A 20,612-nucleotide genomic window follows, 5' to 3' on the forward strand; every position below is an offset into this window, starting at 1 on the left:
TTTTTCTGACAAGTTCTGAAGCATTTGAGAGGACTGATATGCTACCATTCTCCTCAAACTTGGAGAACACCAGGTAACAAACATTACATATGATTACACTATAAAGACTGAGAAATCATCCCTGAGGGGAAAAAATTAAAGGAGAATGATAGTATTGATATTTATGATAAGTATGCATAATGTTATGTATTTGCATATTTGTAACACAAACAAAAGAGGGAAGTTACTGTAAGGAAGAGTAGATCTATTGTCTAAAAACTTTTGTTTAAAAGCTATTCATAATATTCCAAATACTATTTACAATGTGTTGTGTGTGTATTACGTGTTTTACTAAGAAAGTTTATGGTACTCTTTGAAGTTGACTGGAACTATTAACATCCATTTATCAGGGTTTTACATACACTAGCTCAGAGGTTAAATTCTTTGTAATGCTTTTTGAAAATCCTGGAAAGACAAAACTGTGGTCAGTGCCTCAGCAAAGTGTTAAGCTCTGGAGCAGGAGGAAGGAAAATATCATAGATGTGGACAGAATAGTGTCTGACCATTCTCTCTTCTGTTACATGCACACTTGGCTTTGCAACCTTAATGTTCTGTTAATGTAGGGTGATTTTTTTTCTTAATATAATTTAACATATATATTGAATTAGCATTAGTGGTCTCAGCTACATTGGACCCTATTATGCTGAACGTGACACAAGATTCAGAAAATAGCAGTCCCCTTATTGTTGACAGTCTAAAAAGATACAAAATCTCATGTGGATGAGACAAACAAGAGGCTTTGGGTTAAGGCAGGGGAGACAAAGTAACAAAACTAATAAGACAAATACCATACTTAATCACTCAGGAGCAGTATTCACAACTGGCTATTTGACTAGCTATTATCTATGCAGATAGTTTCCTATTTGTAGGAGAAAAACAATACATTGAAGGGAAAGGAACTAACAATTTTGCCAGAAATGTAGGAAAGTTCTCTTTTTGAGCAAAAATACAATATTTTGTTTTCTGAAAACAAGCTGTGCACCTCAGTCAAAGAGCACTGCAAAAAGTCAAGGGTAAATTCCAATTACTGTGACTTGTTCTCTGAAAACTGAATCTTAACCTTTGTAAAGGTTCAGATGAAACATTTACCAGCTGAATTAATCATGACATGTAAGTGATGGGGAAACCTCAAAGTTCAACTTACAAAAGTTTATCTGAACTATCCAAAATATTTGAGCCAGCAAAATCAGCTGGAAGTCTGTAAAAACAGACACTTGAAATTTTCCCATTTCCACTTCCAATAGCCACCAGAAATACCATGAGGGCAGATATGCTATTTTTGGTACTTCTAGCTCCAGCTCTACCTGGAAGCCAAAGTGAAAAGACCTTGTTTGGACTTTCCAGGATGTCAAATATGGATCATTTAAGTAATTTGGGGCAGGGATTGTGCATAACTGGCAATTAGCAAATCATAGGAACTACTGGAATTCCTCTATTGCTACTACTAAGTAATATAAGACAAGATTTTAGGGAAGTTTTTCCTCCCCACTCCCCCAAATTTGCCACCACTTCAAAAGATCTTTTGGACCTTCTTTCAAACTCGCCCCCCTCAACCACTCAATGGATAGCTGCTTCAAACATTGAAAAAATGATGTTTGGAACTATGATTATGAGTTTGAGAACAACAAAACAGGGGAAATGTGACTGGAAGGGAGGGGGGAATTTCTACTGTCCTACTGCACACAAGTATCAAGTTTTATTCCATTGACTAGGTAGGGGCAAGGAACATGCTAATGTGATATTGGGATAGCTGTAAAGGTAATATCAGCTGTAAGGGTGCCATTGTACATCATCTTTTCCTCACCCTAATAGTTGTCAGCAACTCATAATGCTCTTCCTTGCCCCAGCCCAGTTCCTTTTCTATAATCCACTATCACCTGTGTCACATCCCACAGTAGTCTAAAGAAGGATATTGTATTGCAAGAATCAAATAAATATAATCCTAATGAGTAACTTATTAGTGTTTTTATGTATTTTACAGGTTGTGACGTGTTGATATTCTAGAAGTATCTATCTTACGGGTTCTTTTATAACACCTGTCGTAGTAATTTCTAAGTGCTTCCCAAGTAAATTAGACACTCAATGAAGTCTCCAAGAGCACCTGAGGTGAGGGCAGAGGCAATGCATCCTTCACTTCGGCACCTTCTCTCTCCAGCATCATTGACTTAGTCACTATTCCTGTTGCAGAAATAGCAGTAAGCATTTTAGTGCTCAGTAAGGAGAGAAATATTAATGGAAAAATTTGTATATGCAAACTTGTAACAACTTAAGCTACATTCAGTTTAAATATTTTAGAAAGTGGAAGTACAGGAAAATATCAAAAGCAAAAGCATTGGATAAATGGTCAAATTTGTCGCATTTAAAAAAGTACATTAGCATGATGAATCTCCTTGATTAATTCCCTAATTATGTTTTTCTAGTCTCCTTGTATTGCTTATCTAATGTTATTTTTAAGTGCGTTCATTAGTGTATAGTATTTATTTTTCACCAATATCTCCTTCAACTGTCTTATTTTCTTTTCTTTGTACAGGTCAAAAGCTTTCCACACAAAGTATTAACACAAAAGACAGATGAATGAGATTCAGATAAAAATTGGGAAGCTGACTCAGTTACCAGGTTTGTAACCTTTGGCCTGTGGACTCTAATTGAGATTGTTAGTGGAAAATTGTATTACTTTTCAAACATGGCTGAAATTAATTGAAGTTATGAGGATGGCTACAACTTGGTCATTCTTCCTGTGAGAGAAGACTGAATTCCTAGAGAATAATGTGGATAGCAACACACAAACTAGTAAGCATGTCCATATTGATTGGTAGACTTAATCTGCAAAACTATTATAGGCATGCAGTGAATCACCCTTGCTGAAACTAACGTATCTTTAGAATAATAATAATAAAAAAGGCTAATATGGGGGAGGGAAGCACCCAACATGTGTTCTTCCCCATTTATGTATAGATCTATTGATCCCAAAATGGGAATGTTTTGAAAGCTTGTTGTATATTCTAGAACAGGGGTGGGCAAACTTTTTGGCCCAGTGGCCACATCTGCGTATGGAAATTGTATGGCAGCCCATGAATGCTCATGAAACTGGGGTTGGAGTGCTGGAGGTGGTGATGGCTCTGGCTGGGGTTGCAGGCTCCGGGGTGGGGCTGGGGATGAGGGGTTTGGGATATGGGAGGGGGATCAAGGCTGGGGAAAGGAATTGGGGCACGTGGGGGTGAGGGCTCTGGGATATGGGAGGGGGATCAAGGCTGGGGAAAGGAATTGGGGCACGTGGGGGTGAGGGCTCTGGCTGGGGGTGTAGACTCTGGGGTGGGGCTGAGGATCAGGGGTTTGTGATGCAGGAGGGGGCTCCAGTCTGGAACAAGGAGTTTGGTGGGCGGGAGGGGGATCAGGGCTGGGGCAGAGGGTTGGGGCACAGGGGGAGGGTGGGTGGCTCAGGGGTGCAGGCTCCAGGCAGCACTTACCTCAAGCAGCTCCCAGAAGCAGCGGCATGTCCCCACTCTAGCTCCTATGCATAGGGGAAGCCAGAGGGCTCGGCTCCACACACTGTCCCTGCCCCAAGCACCTCCCCTGCAGCTCCCATTGGCCATGGTTCCTGGCCAATGGGAGCTGTGGGGCAGTGCTTAGAGCAGAGAGAGTGTGTGGAGCTGAGCCCTCTGGCTGTCCCTATGCATAGGAGCTATAGTGGGGACATGCCGCTGCTTCCGGGAGCCACACAGAGTGGCCCCCAACCATGCTCCCCGTCTGGAGCGGGACAAGCCCCAGACCCGAGTCCCCAGCGAGAGCTCAAGGGCCGGATTAAAACAGCTGGTGGTCTGGATGCAGCCCATGGGCTGTAGTTTGCCCATCCCTGCACTAGAGGTATGATAAGGGCCCTACCCTGCTATTCCACTGCACACAGAACTCCAATTCACTTCTCTGAGAGATGTATGTGCTGAGCTGCTACAAGATTAATCTCCATGTTTATTTCTGGGAATTACATTATCATCAGAGCTAGGCAAAATATTTTGGACAAATTTATTCACTGAAAAATGCAGTTTCTGTAGACTCAAAACTACACAGTAATTTGACATATATGATCTAAATAGTTTTGGCCAAAAATGGGTTTTATGGGGACTTAGAGGCCATTCAAAATGGCTGGAGAATGAGAAGATGGTGTTGGCACAACCTTTAGCCCAATGATTAGGACAATCATCTAGGATGTGGGAGATCTAAGTTCAGGCACCTGCTCCAATGACTGTGTTTAGTTATACAAAACTGAACAGCTTTAACAGGAAAGAATGAGAGAGACCCAGATCAGAATATCCTATAGCCCAGTGGGAGACTGGAGTTCAAATCCCTTCTCCACATCAGGCAGATATGGGCATAGAACCCATATCTCCCACATCCTATTTGACTACACTAGCCACTAGGCCAAAGGTTAAAATAGAGGCAGCAGCAGCTCCTCCTCCAGCCATTCCATTTCTTTTGATTTAATGTCCAAAAGTGCCAGGAAACAAAACTATTCATTTTGAGTCAAACAATGTTTTGTTTGACATGGAACAAAATCTGTGTTGACCCTTTTGATTTGACAAAAGTTTCTGGAATTTTCAGTTTTGGATTGGGTCAACGTGAAGTTTTCAGAACAGTCAGTGAAATTAAAAGTCAATGATTCCTACAGCTGTAGTTATTGGATAGTTTCCAGGAACAAACATGGGTGTCAGTCTTGTAGCCAGTGGGAAGTCTGTGTGCAGAACAGTTGCAGAATATGACCCTCTGCTGTATCTAGCCCATTTTCAAAACTTTGGCAATTCCATTTTGTGATCATGGGGCCACACTCACCACTAGGATACCTTGGGCTGGGGATTAGCTCTTTCCAGGTCCAATGCACCCTTCCACTGCTTGTTCATATGCTCTGCTACCTCACTGCAATTCAGGGTGCTCTCTCTTCATGGCTTGGCCCTCTAGTCAGGTCACTATAGACAACTGTTCTAGGCAGTCTTCTGCTCCACTGCCTGATCCCTCAACTTCCCCAGCAGCTTGTCAGAGAAACCAGGTCCACCCACCACTCCAGATTCCAGCCCAGGGTTCCTACATTTGGCAGCCAAGGTTTTCACTGTCCCAAACTTTGCAACTGTTTTCCTGGGCTGTTTCCTACTTCACCTCAGTCAGGCTCCTTCTCCACCCTCCTCCGGGTACTCTCTTCTCCCAAGGCCAGGATCTTAGGGCCTCTATTCTCCACATGGTTTTAGCCTCTCTCTCTCTAAGGCTAGAGAGTAACTACAGGCCATCACATTGCAACCCTCTCTGTTCTCAGCTCCCTAGTTTTATATAAGCTCAGCCTGTTCTGGCCTAGTAAGGTTCCATCTTCTATTAGGGCTTGCCTATCCAGCCTAATCCTCCTCCAGGTGCACCCTATCAGGTTAATTAGCCCCTGCCTAGCTACCTTAACCCTCTCAGGTGAGGTGTGGAGTGGACTCCATAGCACATATCCCTGTATAGTAGGGACATAATGTGGGGGAAAGCATCCAGTATAACTGTCATCAAACTGTTTATTGCTCTAAGCATATAAGTTAGTTTTGGTGAGGGTGGTACACTTCATGTCCCTAATAGTCACACAGGTTCAGTCTACTAATCAAAACAAATATTTTATTGTAGATTCCATTTGATTGACAGTTTATGCTGACAGAAAGCATACACATCTCTCTGAGGAAGTCTTCAAAAGGAAAGGGGATTGACTTGTTAAAATAGTGCTTTTAAAAACACTTTTTACTGTAACGAATAAGTTTAATGACCTGCTAATGTCAACAAAGTGATGTTTTAATTAACAAAGTCATCCATCTCTTTTAGACCTCGGTTTAAAAGTTCTGTACTGAGAGGCATACTCATTAAGTCTCTATGCCATCTTTGCACTTATCACTTCCTACACACAGTTGTGGGAGTAGAATCATAATTTATTCCAGATTTTTTTTAGATAGGAAATCTTACATTTCATTTTCACTTTGACTCATACATCTGTGAAGCTTCTCTTGGAATTATTGTTAGACTGGGGAGAGGGTGGAGACTTTCAAAAATATTTACCAAAAGAATACATACCAAAATTGTGTGCCAGAGACAGGAAATTTTTGGAAACTGAAGTTGGACTCATAAATATATTTAAACTCTTAAATAAATACCCAGAAAGCTGAAAATGAAGGCATTCTGCATTTTTCAGGTCAAACTTATCTAGAAGCCACAGTATGGTCTTTCCCACTTATTTTAAAGCTCTAATGTTTGAAAATCTTGGCCTGTATATTTTTAAATGTCTCTTCCCTTGCTCTTTATAACTAAGGACTAGGGAACTGGGACTTTCCTAACCTTGAGTGGTTATTTACACATATGCAAAATGAGTGGGAAATGCTACCAAATCATAATTCTTTATTCACAGAGGCAATAACATTTTGTGCTCTCTTGACAAGATGTAAATGACAACACAAGGTACACAGGTGGGGGGAAATTAGGTCCAGAATACTATATGTTAAGAATTCATCTGCTCTTTTTGCTGAATTTGGATCTCTTAAAATCCTATCATACTTATTTCTACAGTATCTGAGAATATCACAGGGTATTGTATAAACAGCAGGATCAGATCAAATTTTAAAATACAAAGATCCTCTTTTTATGTTCATGACTTTTTATAAAGGCTAATGAAACAAAAAACACAGAAAATCATTTATCTAAGCAGAATGTTTCTAAAGAGAATATTTTTCAAACTCATCAACCATTTGTCAGCTGACAATGATCAATTATATACAGGCCAAGATTAGGAATAATCATTTTTTAAAAAAACAAAAATAAATAGTAATATTAGGACCAGAGCATGTGGAGTAGTCTTTTGCCAAGTGTAGGTGCATTGCAGGCCGATGTTTAATTTTTTTTTTTAATAAAAAAATACAGAGTTGAACTAATAGCGTTGATATCTCCTACAGGTACATTACCTAGGATGACTTTTTCATCTTGTTTTTCTTTAAGCAGACAATATATTTTTGCAATTGACTAAAGAACCATCAGGACTCATTGTTTGTCATACAACATATCAACTGAGAAGAGAAAAAAGACTCTAGTGAATCCATGTTTCATTTTTAGTGACCAACATTCTACCTTGGAACCACACTGCCTTGTTACCAAGAAATGTTCACTTATCCAAAATATATCCAAGAATCAAACTTAAAGGGAAGGCTCCAACTTACCATCCAATATCAAATCGGTCCTTTGATCCACCTCATACCAGAAATTCTTGATACAGGGTCACTCCCTAAACATATGAGCTAATGTAGCACCAAGGGAGTTAAATTTTCAACAGTGGTCAGGATTTATGAAGCCCATTACCATTAGCCTATGTGGAGACCAGTAGATTTGAATGTGCCTTTTGCTAAATAAGCTGTACTCTCAGGCCTATACTTGCTTTTCAACATTAGATACAATTGTATTCCATTAGGTCGGAGATAGTTGTGTATCCAAATCCCTTTTCCAAGCAACTCACAAATTATCAACCTTTGGCAGAGTTTTTTGGCCCAGAAAATCATAAAAGGATACTGCTGGCTATGTAAATCCAGGAAGTTTCTGGAGGTTCTGGAGCTCCCAATGAATCTGGTCCACATACATTTGTAAGTGCATGCTTTAACTGGAGGTACTACCATGCTCCAGAGCAGGGCAAACAATATTGTTGCTGAAGATCTACCAATGATCTACATTTATCATTGTCAATTAGCTGCAACACAGTGAAAATTCCTCTTTCCATCAAATCCCTCTACATTAATGTTTTGCCACCAATTTTAAGGAGAGGATTGCTTCATAGTTTTGCCTCTACCTAGAAGAATGGATGGAAGCAGAACTTTCTAGCCAAGTTTGACCAAGCTTGCCTCTCAGCCATTGTGGGATCTCAGGAATCATCAAATCTGTAATAATTTGATCCTACAATGCCTGAAAGGGAAAGAAGGTATAGCAATTCTCATTTAATCTGAATCCAAGGTTGGGTTACATCTAATAGCCACAAAAATGCCAGGCTTAACAAAAAGAAGATATAATTTTCCAAGTTGGGAAAATGAAGAGATGGGGGATCTGTAATTTGTTTAGAGACAGTCTAGATTTCTTACTTGCACCTCAAACATTCTCAAAATGTTATTGAGTTTATTAAAATAAATTTAGGGAACAGAAATAGGGAGACCGTTCAGGACATATTAAATTCTGGGAAGGATGTTCATTTTGAATACATTAATTTTACCACACAAACGGGGTTAATGAATTACTTTTCCCCAAATTTTTAGTCACTTAGGCAATAATTTGTTCTATCTTTATCTTAGAGATGTCCTGAATATTTTTGGGATTCAGTATTCTTAACTATTTCATATAAGAGGATTGCCATTGAAAATCCCCATTTGAGGAAAGGCCTTTGTGGCATATTTGTTAATGGCTAAGACTTCTGATTTATTCCAATTAATTTTATATCCTGAGAGAAGTCCAGTCTTAATAGTGGTTAGAAGTTAAGAAATGGTAACCTCAAGCTTAGATACAGATACCTTATAGAGCATAATTTTTGTGCTCACTCTCATACCATGAGTATGTTGATTTGCTTAGATGACAATGCCTAAAGGTTCTATTGCTAAATCAAATAGAAAAGGAGAAAGAGGGCAACTCTCCCTCATACCTCTCTTTAATGGAAATGGAACAGAAATAATACTATTGGTAACTACCCAAAAAGTTGAATTAGAGTATAAAAACTTAATTCAAGCAATAAATTAGTTACCAAATCCAGATTTTGCTAACACATGAAAAAGACTATGTGGTCAAAGTCCTTTTCAACATCTAAAGAAATGACAGCTAAGGGTTCTTTAGAATGTCTCGAAGTGGCAATAATATCAGTCAATCGATGCAAATTATCTGAGCCATGTCTATTATGAAGGAAGCCTACCTGATTTATGTGTATAATGTGAGGGAGAACTTTATCCAGCCGCATAGCAAGACCTTTAGCTAAAATGTTAGCATCATAATTGATTAAAGCAATTAGTCTATAATTACGACATAGTCCAAGGTCTTTCCCAGGTTTAGGAATAACTGAAAGTAAGAGTAAGCAGGAGAGTTTGCCAATTCTTGGCTTCATTAAACATATCCAATAATCTAGGTGTTAAAGTTTCAGAAAACTTTTTGTAACATTAATCTGGGAACCCATCTATACCAAGAGTCTTTCCAATCTTAATTTCTTTTATAGCCTAAGTCAGTTCTTCAATTTCTAGAGAAACATCTAAAAGTTCCTTCTGAGAATGAGAGATCTGTGGCAGAGACTATCCACTAAATAGATAAATAGATATAGATAGCATCTTTACTGATTCCCTCTTCAGCTAAATAACTGAATAAAACTGTCGAAACTGTTTATTAATATCTGACTGTTACATATAATGTATTGCTACTATCACAAATCGCAGCAATTTTATTTTTGTTAGACTTTTGCTTAAGTCTCTATGCCAACATCTTGCCTGCTCTCTCAACAGATTCCCACTAGGTTTGCTTCAAATAGAATAGAGCAAACTCAGCCTTTGGGGACAGAAGTTTGTTAATTAAGTTTTGAGTTTCTCTGGTGAGGGGACAGAAGCTTTAGCTCACGAAAGCTCATGCTAAAATAAATTTGTTAGTCTTTAAGGTGCCACAAGTACTCCTGGTTTTTTTTGCGGATACAGACTAACACGGCTGCTACTCTGAATCCTAGGACTTAGTTTCCTTCACAAGTGTATCAATTCTATGTTCACTCCATTACTTTTTAAAGGTGGCATAAGAGATGATATGGCCTCTAATGAAGGCTTTAAAAGCTTCCTATTGTGTGGTAATTGATGAAGAAGTGGGGGTATTTATTTTTTTAAATGTTCTAAGTCCCCCTGGATAGAGTTAACAAATGATGTATCAAACAGCAGAGAAGTATTTGATCTCCATATTTTAGTTGAGGATACATATCCTGGGGGCCTAAAAGACTTATTTATAAAACGTGGTCGGATGTAACAATGTCACAGTCAGTGACAGAACGGATCAAGTCTTGTGACACTAAGAAATAGTCCAATCTTGAATATACTGAATGAGCTGAAAAGAAAAAAAAACCTATAGTCTCTGGCTGTAGGATTACTTAGTCTCCACACATCTTGTGAACCTAAATCATATATGTACATATAAAGTACCTGATGAGTAGTTATGTTCTTATATGAAGATGGAAAAATTTGTCTAGGGCTTTATTTAAGTCTCCAACAATAATAATAGGATGGTGAGCCATGTCTTTTATACTAAAAAAATTATGAAAAAATCTGGGATCATCCTGGTTCGGTCCATAGAGACTGGCAAAGATGATTATCAAATTGCCAATTTTAGAACTTTAAATCTGCTCTCACCGTCAGACCTTGTGCTCAGAATGTTAACATTCAACTTTTTTTTTTAAAATGTATTAGTATACCAATGCCCTTTGTTTTAGTATTAAAGTAATTAGTTGAGAGGGCTACCCAACCTCTGTTCAGTTTACAAGCTTTCAATTCTGTCAGATGTGTCTCCTGGAGCACGGCAATGTCAGCATTCCCTTTTTAAAGCATTGAGTATATATCTTTTAAGAGGGCTATTAAAAGCCTTTATATTCAGGAGACACATTTAATTGCTGGAACCAAAATTGTCAAAATATACCACATAAAATATAAAGTCACTTTGTGAATAAATGAGAAATTGCAGGTTTTCCTGAGCTGCATACAGTTCTTACATAGCTATGCAGTGCAAGTTATATAATCCAACGATAGGGTATTGCTTCCCAGTACATTCTCTACAAGAGTAAGAAGAGAAATCCCAGCATGGAAAGGGGAAGAAAAGGGAATTAAATAAGTGAAAAAACAAAATGGAAAAGATAGTGGAAGAAGAAATACACATTTGACACCCAGAAAGGGTGGGCAAATCAGGTGAAACTTGGAGATCCTCAAACCTACTTGGCACCCAAACATTACAAGTATGGTAATCATGTATTACCAATAGAACCTTGATACATTAGTCAATAAGGAAGTACCATCTAATAAGGCAATTATATAATATACATAATTACTAACCAAATTATACATTTTATATTGATTCTTCTTTCCCATGAGTTAATGCAATAGGAAGTAAATTCATATTAACCCTTTAATCTTCAACCCCAATGAAAGAGAAAAAAGAGAAAAGGAGCTAACATATCAATTAACTCCCATCAACTTGTTAACTGCAACCATATCAGATTTCAGAGAGCAATATATACATTCCATTTGGTCAGATCATTACCGAGATGTCTCCTCTTCAGAGGGAGGAGTTTGCATATTTTGCAGTATTTTTCTGCTCCTGAGGGAACTTAATGATACCATCTTCTCACCACTGTTAATATGGAGTGTTGCTGGGTATTTAATAAAATACTTCATGTCCATCTTCCTGGCCAATTTTTTTTCTTGATTAAAATTTTCCCTCAGGAACTTTACAACACTTTAGGTCAATCTCCTGGAGCTGGCTTGGAGGCAAGGGCCTGGCGAGCCTGTACTGTATCAAAACAAAAATCTACCAGCAGATCCAACAACTTAGTTAGCAGTTTAGGACAAATTCAGTAGGTTTACCTTTCTGTATTCCCTCAGGGACACCCATAATCCTGATGTTACATCAAAGTGAGCAGTTTTCTAGATCAATTTGTTTGGTTTTATAGTCTTGATATCATTACAGTGCTTCATAACATCTAATTTATTCTCTTTAAAATCATCTTCCACTTCAAAAATTCTGTGTTCTGCTTCACCCATCCATCTGGATAGGTGTTGTAGTACACTCTGAATAACAGTCATAGTGGTCTGTAGGGTGGAATTTGTACATTTCATTTCAACAGTATCTGCAGCCACTTGTTGCAGTACAGCCATCAGCTGCATTCCATCAGGCTCAGGAGGGGAGGTAGATCTCTGGTTTTACAATACTTTCGGATTTGGAGAGGAAGATGCAGAGCTAGAGGGCATTTCGGAGGTTTCAGTAGTCAGGTGCAATATTTCTTGGTGTTTGATGGTGGGGTTTAAGGGACAATGTTTGGAGATTCCTCATGGGTTGCTTCAGAGCTCAAGCAACCTGTATCCACCTTGGTCTCAGCATCCTGTGGTGTCCTTCATCTGGCTTCTTGATATTAAACAACTATATTTGTCTTTACCTAGCACTTTTTCATCGTACATCCAGTACTTCAAGATGTACTTCAAGATAATTCAAAAAGTAGCAACAATAAATGAGAAATTGCAGATTCAGCTACACACGCAATAATGATTTATTCTGCTTCTCATCAGAGTTGTTTCCTAAAGCATGTATAGTATTTGTATCTATATTGAGTCCTCTGTCTAAACCTATTTGTTTTATAGAATCATAGAAGTGTAGACTGGAAGGGACCTCGAGAGGTCATCTAAGCGAGGCCCCTACACTCAAGTCAGGACTAAGCGTTATCCAGACCATTCCTGACAGGTGTTTGTCTAATCTTAAAAACCTCCAATGACAGAGATTCCACAGCCTCCTTAGGCAAGTTATTAATCATGCTGACAGCTAGGAAGTTTGTCCTAATATCCAACCCAAGACTCTCTTGCTGCAATTTAAGTCCATTGCTTCTCAACCAATCCTCAGAGGTTAAAAACAATTTTTCACCCTCCTCCTTGTAACACTCTTTTATGTACTTGAAAACTGTTATTATGTCTCCCCTCAGTCTTCTCTTCTACAGACTAAATTAACCCAATTTTTTCAATCTTTCCTCATAGACCTTTAATCATTTTTGCTGCTGTCCTCTGGACTTTCTCCAATTTGTACACATCTTTCCTGAAATGTGGTGCCCAGAACTGGACACATTAATCCAGCTGTGGCCCTTCCTCTTGTCAGAGGAAAAGGGGTAACTCAGTCTCCATCCCTGACTGCAGCCTAACAATGTAGGCTGCATCATTCAACAGCAAAAATTGTTCTTAAATTGCCATTTGACACAACATTTGGGGGATTTAAAATTTGTTTTAGTTAATAAAAATTAAAACAATTAATGTGTTTAATCATATCCAAGATATATTTTATAATTGTTAGTTGGAGATAGAATCAAGTACTTCATGGATTTGATGGTATTTGCTATTTGTTCACTTTTTTCATCAATTACTTAGTTCTAAATATCAATCTCCTTGTCAGCCAATTATTACTCTGAAGCAGAACTGCCCATTTTAGAAGTTATCACATGTTTAGTTTATTGTGTGATTTCTTTTCTAATTTGGCCAGAACATTTAATCCAGTGTGTCACTGTGTATCATTGGGCTCGGGGATTGATATCAAGAATTAAGCATTATATTTATTGATTTTTAGTAATAATGCATAACATACAAATAGGTCTTTAATGTTCAAAAGGTAAAATGGGATATAGTAACTCTGCACTGTTTACAGTGGTTGCTCTTAATGAACACTGCTGTTGAAGTACTGTATTCAATAGTTTAAACAATAGCAATTCCATTTCAAGAGGTTGTCACTGGTCTGTGAGAACAACAGTGCTGGAAATAAGTGTTACAACAAATTCACATGCAGTGGTGATCAATAATCCAGCTCTGTTATGAGGAAGTGTAAGCTGCAAACCAGCACAAGGTACATATCAGAGTGAGAGTGCATTATGAACTCCAATACGTTTCTGGGCATTAAATAGATATTGGGGTTCAGCTTCCATTCCTTGTGTTCCTAAAACAACCATCAATCCAACTGCCCTTCCCCGTCCCTGCAGCATCACAAGAGAAGAGGCTTTGTCTGAGATAGCAGCAGGGAACTAAAACCCTTGGACCCTGTAATGTTTGCACACACACACACACACACACACACACACACACACACACACACACACACACACACACACACACACACCTTGTTGGCACTCAGTCTCTTTGTAAGGTTGAAGAGGGGAGCTTTGTGGCTGAATGACTGGACAGAAGGGTGCAGCATAAGCTGCTTGGCTTCTCCACACACCAAAGGGAGGCTTATAAGTCCTACCCCCTACCCACACATTCTGTGCAGGAAGTAAAGCTCCCTACTAGGGGCATCATTTCAGAAAAATTCAGCAGGGAAGGGGAGGGGAAATTTATGTCAACATATAGAACATTATATGTAATTATATTATATTTTGCAAAGTCGGGGTAGGGGGCAGAGTGGGAGTTATAATGGAGCATATAGCTATATGAAAAGTCAGGGGGCATACCAAGGTGTAGGGGGAAACTGCCTGACTTGCCCCATTGCAAATGATGCCTCTGCTTCCCATTCCCCTCTCCTTACTATCCCCCTCAGAAGTAAAGCAGTATGGGTTCAGGGGTCTTGCTGTGGGCATCTTGTTAGTTGTGTTTTGGGGGATGGGGAGGAATTTTTTTTCTTTCACTGCTAGATTGTCCAGGGTGGGACAGGTTTTTTCACTGGCCTCTCAGAAGCCCAGGGACCTGGTGAGTAGGTTAGGTTATAAAGCACATTTTGTCACAACATGGCCAGTGAACCAGTGTTTCTTCAGCCTTTATAAATATGTCAGCTCTTTCCAAGTGGTTGCCTCTCTAAAATATCTCTCCTTTAGAGCTTCATCCTGGAATGCTATTTTTTTTCTTTGTACTAGTAGATGGTTTATTTTAATATTAGCAAATTTTTAGTGAGACTTGTGTGTAGTTTTTTTACATGAACTAGATACATAGCTTTGTGCTAAATGACCAAATAGAAAAGGCAAGAGGGGCTTTCAGCATAATTTTTAGTGCTATGCCCTATCCTACAACAAGTAAAAAATGACATTATTTTTAAGTTAGTATTAAAAAATGCAGAGTCCACTTCATTAAAACCAAAAATCCCCAAGCCCTGTCCACAACATTCAAAAGATTCAAGCAGGACAGCTCAACACATGGCTTTCACAAATACGTGGGGGAATTTTTATGACACTTACCTACCTAAAAATAATCTCAATGTACAATAGCTTTAGCAATGCTAGCCCCACTGTAACTACCTCAGTGAAGTATTTTTTGGATAGATTTGCTGTCCTCTGAGAAACAGCTGCTTCAGCTTCTTCAGTTAACACTCGGGCAATGGGTCAAGGGGGCATCACTTGGTTCCTCATTCTGAAAGCCAATAATGCCCAGTATCCGTCTTCAGAGGATGGAACATCTGCTGCACAATACTTCTAATCACTAGTTGCTCTCATAGCACTGGAGTGGTAAATGGTGAGGAAAGAAAAAAAAGACATGGATAAGAAACAAACAAACTGCAATGAGCCAGTGATCTAGAATGCTTAATCAGGGAATATTTAGAGGAGAGAAAACATAGACAAATTGAGACAGATGGATTTTCACTATATTTTTCAAAATAAATATGTGTGAGGAGAGTACAAAAGGAAAATAAAGATGAAACATGAACAATTATTTGACTGACACTGAAACATTTGAAATAATAGAGAAAAAATTATTTCTCTGAAGCAGAACTGCCCATTTTAGAAGTTATCTAGTTTACTACTATGGTCTAGTAGTAAAACAACAGGATTGGGATTACGGATAACTGAATTCTATTCACTTCTCTGCCACTGATTTGCTCCATGATTTTGGGCAAGTCACTTAGTTTCTCTGTGCTGCCAGATAAAGGTGTTATTAGCCTTAATATCTGTAACACTGTGAAAGGTACTATGTAAATACAACTGTTTGTTTTTGCATGCAATGTAGATGCTATATTGAAAAAAGAATCCTTTAGTAATTCTGGACAAGTAAATTTTAAGATTATTTGATTTGTCATATCGATACTATTTGTATTTTACAATATAAATTAGAAATACTGTACTCATTTTCCAGTTTAATAAGCAAGTTGGACATTTCTAACAATTTTGCTTCATGTTGTTAATACTACATTTCTACTTATACTGCAGTCTATGTGATACAACTCTTCTGTTCCATGCTTAAATGAATTCTCTTTTATATGTTTTGTTCGTTTTGAATAAAAAGTTAAAATGCTTAACTGCAGCTTTTCTGAACTACCTGAAACTCTTAACTCTCTTTCTATATGATCATCTAGTAATCTCCCAGTTCTGTTCCCTTTGAATAGGTTTTGTTTTATTGAATATTGTCCCAAATTCCTCTGTGTGTTTTATGAGGCCCAATTCTGCAGCTCTGGTCCCATTATGAGGAAGGGATTAAACACACACAGTTTGCCTTTACAGCTAGCATGAAATTTATTTGTCTCCCTGAAATGTTGAATACTACCCAGGGTGGCTACTTCCATTGTGGATCATGGGTTGTCTCAAATGTCTTTTTATAAATCAATCAGCTCTGCCTTTGATTCTATTTAACTTTAACATCAACATTGCAAAGTTTGAGATTAATAGTCTAAGCTTGTTTGTGAATACTGTATATGAGCAAATATCCCTGGAAATTAGTATCACTCACCCCTGTTTGGCCTTTATTCCTTTGCCTCCATACATATACTCCAAGTGTCCTTTTTTCCTTTTATTTCCCATACATGGCAGGGCAGACCTCAACTGTCCTGTTTTCCATTCACATTACTGCAATTCTAGAGAGAACTCAATTCTCTTAAAAGGAAATTGCTATAGCATTCCCTTTTTTCCACAAGAGAAATCTTTTCCTTGCTAACTCTTGTTTCTACTTCATTGTTGCTGGGCAACCTGTATTTTCATTTAATAACATGTAAGTGATATTTTTAAACATATAGGCTACTAAGCAGCTCAAGGGGACAGCAGAATGAGGGGATTGGAGCAAAAAGTCAGTTTTAAACTCTCCCTGTTCTTCCAAGGTGCCAGGCTCCAGGAGTAGCCCTCCAGACCTTTAACTCTCTTGCATTATGGAAGCAGAGCTTTTCAGAAAAATTCACCAAAATTAGAGGGGGTGGATGTTGGATACCCCCCTTCCTAATTATTTCTAATAGAAAGTAAGTTGGAAGTGACTGCTCTGCAACAAACTGCTTCTGAAAGAGAAGTCAGACTTTTAAAGAAATGAGGGAGAGATGTCCAGATAATCTAGCAAAGTCTTTAAACTGGGTAAAAAACCAAAACAATATAGATAAAATATTAAGGAATATGACATGCTTTTCTTCTCTTAGCCTTTTACTGGGTTCTACTTTTTGTAGGGGAAAAATATATTGAATATAACTTCTGAAGTATGGTTATGTTTTTTAAAAAAACTTAAGATTAAAGAGCCACCCTCTAATAGCAATAAACTCCATTGGTCTGTTTATGAGGCTACACCTACACAACAGGTGCTACAACATCATATCTACAACACCATATCCATACCAGTATAATCCTGTGGGTGTAGAGGTTGACCTAGCTACATCTACACTGGAGATTAGGTCAGCACAGCTATGGCACTCAGAGGTGTGGATTTTCCACACCCCTGAGCATCAGAGTTGAATCAATCTAAATTTTAAGTGCAGATTATGCCTTGGTAAGATACTGGTAAACTTTGCTCTTTTGCCTTGCAGCATGCTTGATGCATGCACAAATAGTCTACTAATGCACAGTCTGCTGTGGCTTATTACTATGTTGTGGCCAGATTTTCAGGAGTGTTCAATAGAAAGTCCTATTGTTCTCTGTGGGAAGTTAGCATTTTTGAAAATCTGGCCTCTTGTGACCACAGGCACAATACTTTACATGTGTTAGAGGGGCAGTGTGTTCTAAATATTTGAACAAGTGTTGCAAAGGAGGAAGTCCTACATTCTAATACCAAAATGGCCCTGTCATCTGCTCAATATAAAGCCTTGAGCAAGTTGCTTCTTAATGCTTAAGTTTCCTCACCTGTAAAATGGGGATAGTATTTATCCTACAGCGATATTAATTAATGCTTTGAAAATGATACAGTACATAAAATTATTATTAGAGCTGTACAGAAAACAGTTTTCCCATCCTATCAAAAGGTTTAAGATTTTTTTTTTAAATCCCGTTCAACATAAGGATGGAACAGATTTTTTTAAAAAACAAACAAACAAAGTAAGAGAGGAGGGACATGCACCCTGGAATAGCCAACAGCCTGGTGGTCAAGTTACTCACATGGGATATGGGAGACTAGGTTCAAGTCCCTGCTGTGTCTCCCATATCCCAGGTGAGTAATCTAACCACCAGCTATTCAGGGAACTCCCTCTCTAAATTCCATTCCAGACCTCAAAAAAACTTCCTGATCAAAGTTTCATTGTCACAAATAGTTTAAATTTTACAAATCTGCATTTTCCAACAAAAAAACCTTGTCAAAAAATTCTGAACCTTTGGACAAATTCTGTCCTTCTGTGCATAGCTAAAGTCAAATGGGAGTTGCATGTGCATGTGGGCAAAATCCACAAATCTTACTGTCCCATACTCTTATTTTCTACCTCTTGTTTTATTTGTGTACATCACTGTGACTGTATGGCACAAGGGACGACAGGGATGATAGGAAAAAAGTAGTAATTTACTAGAACAATCACCTCCTAGGCTTTCTCATATAAAGTCTATGAAATGTACTTGCCTGACTAGAGCATTTTTTCATGAATAAATCTTAATCTCCCTTACAAGTGTAGTACATTCTAAACAGTCTAATTATGCATTTGTATTGCTCATGCAATTTTGAACTAATTGGACTGCATCTAGATTAATCTCTTTCATACTTGTTAAACTTCAATAATTGTTCTTTTAACAATCAATACCCATTTAATTAATAGGAAAACAATTGACCTATTAAATTAAAGTTACTTCCCCATGTTTTGCTGAATATATGCATTGTGTTACCATTTCCCTTCCAGCAAAGAAGTTCAATTTAGAGATGACAGGATCTAATCCTGTAGGCCATTTTTCAGGCATTGAAGCCAATGTGACTTTTCATGCATAGGAAATGCAAGACTGAGCCCCGTACAGCTGTTATACATCTGATACACTTTCTTTAAACCCATTATCAGATAAGTAAAGTTTTTGTAATAAATAATAGCAAATAAAGCATATACTATGGATCCAGTAGGACTCTGTAGATATTCTGTATATGGAGCACATATTCTAATACCAGTCACGTAAGTATTAACATCCACATTAAAGCTCCTACTTTAAACAAACATCTAGGACACCTTCCTCTGGAAACACTGGGAAAGTGGGAAATAAACAGTTCATGAGATGCCTTTAGCATTTGTTCCTCCACTCTCACTGAAAATACTGCCACTAGGAGTTCATAGATACATTGTTGCTATGGCCTTTGCTGCTTTGAGATACTAGTTACCGGTAATACAGCAAAGAGTCCTGTGGCACCTTATAGACTAACAGACATATTGGAGCATGAGCTGGTATTCACCCACGAAAGCTCATGCTCCAATACGTCTGTTAGTCTACAAGGAGCCACCGGATTCTTTGCTGCGTTTACAGATCCAGACTAACATGGCTACCCCTCTGATACTAGTTAATACAAAAATTCTTTTGTCCACTGCTGATAGGAATGGGGTCATAGCCATTCCAGAGTATTGAAAGTGCAAAAGAAACATGTATGCAGTGCAAATGAAGGCAATTCTGTAATTTGGGTGTCAACTTCACTTGCATTGTAGGAAAATTGGACCAAAAGCCCCCACCATTTTTTTTTATAATCCTTTAAGTCGTATTCTATTTTTATCTTGTTGATATGCAGAACATCTCAAAATCTCTCTGTATCATTTAATTCTGCTTATATAGTGTGTACAATCAAACTAAGCTTTTTGCTAATGAATAGATAATGAACTGATTTTATGAAATGATTTTATTAATTAGTAACAACCAACCAATTTGGTAGCCCCTTTAATGAGCTTAGCTGCAATACAAAGCTTCAGCATTTTGGAGGACTGAATATGCAATTAGAAGAACACTACCAACTGACCTGGCTAGGTTATTAAAGAATTTCAGGCATAAACTAAACTAAATTCCAATTAACCTACCTTTGGACTGAGAAACTGCTCAGCAGATCTGTGAATCAGGCAGTGAAAAGTTAATTGGGGGAGAAAACTCAGTGTGTAGAAGTTATTAAAAATATTACAAATTCACTATTCCTATAACTTACTACTTCCATTAGGGTATACACATCTTTGAAGAAGACCCCTATTCACATATGAGTGAATGGAAAGATGACCTCAGTGCTTCATGGGAGTCTGTTCAAAATATGATTGTTCAACCAATATATGTTTCCATCTGAATTTGGGTAACATTTTCAAAAGTGCCTAAGTAACATAAGGCTCAAAGCCCTATTGACTTTCAACGAGACTTAGGCTTCTAAGTGCCTAAGTCACTTTGGAATTGGGACTTGGGCACAAGCGTATTTTATGAGAATGGAATTGGGCTAGATGTTCGAGGGGCTAGATCTGCTGCAGCAAACCGGTGTAGTTCCATTAATTTCAGTGGAGCTATCCCAATTTACATCAGCTGTGGATCCAATTAAATTATTTTTAAAATAATGTCTACACCACAGCTTAACTGTCAAAACATATACCTTAAAATGTACTAACATTTAATTTGAACAGATGGACAAAGCTTCTTTTTTTATCTGGAACAAAAGAAAAGCTTAAATTAAAATGTTTAAAACTGCAGGCACCAGTAAGGA

At 38.1% G+C, this 20,612-nt stretch overlaps 1 long non-coding RNA gene across 1 annotated transcript in view; it reads left to right on the forward strand.

The window, feature by feature from the left end:
* Positions 1-20,612, forward strand: part of LOC123371566 — a 26,243-nt gene continuing 5,631 nt past the window's right edge. Inside the window, exons 1-3 of the long non-coding RNA XR_006579844.1 lie at positions 1-73; positions 2,021-2,145; positions 2,570-2,655. This is a non-coding gene — a long non-coding RNA (uncharacterized LOC123371566). The remainder of the gene's footprint in view (positions 74-2,020; positions 2,146-2,569; positions 2,656-20,612) is intronic.

The sequence above is a fragment of the Mauremys mutica genome, chromosome 5 (assembly GCF_020497125.1).
Source record: "Mauremys mutica isolate MM-2020 ecotype Southern chromosome 5, ASM2049712v1, whole genome shotgun sequence".
NCBI lineage: Eukaryota > Metazoa > Chordata > Testudines > Geoemydidae > Mauremys > Mauremys mutica.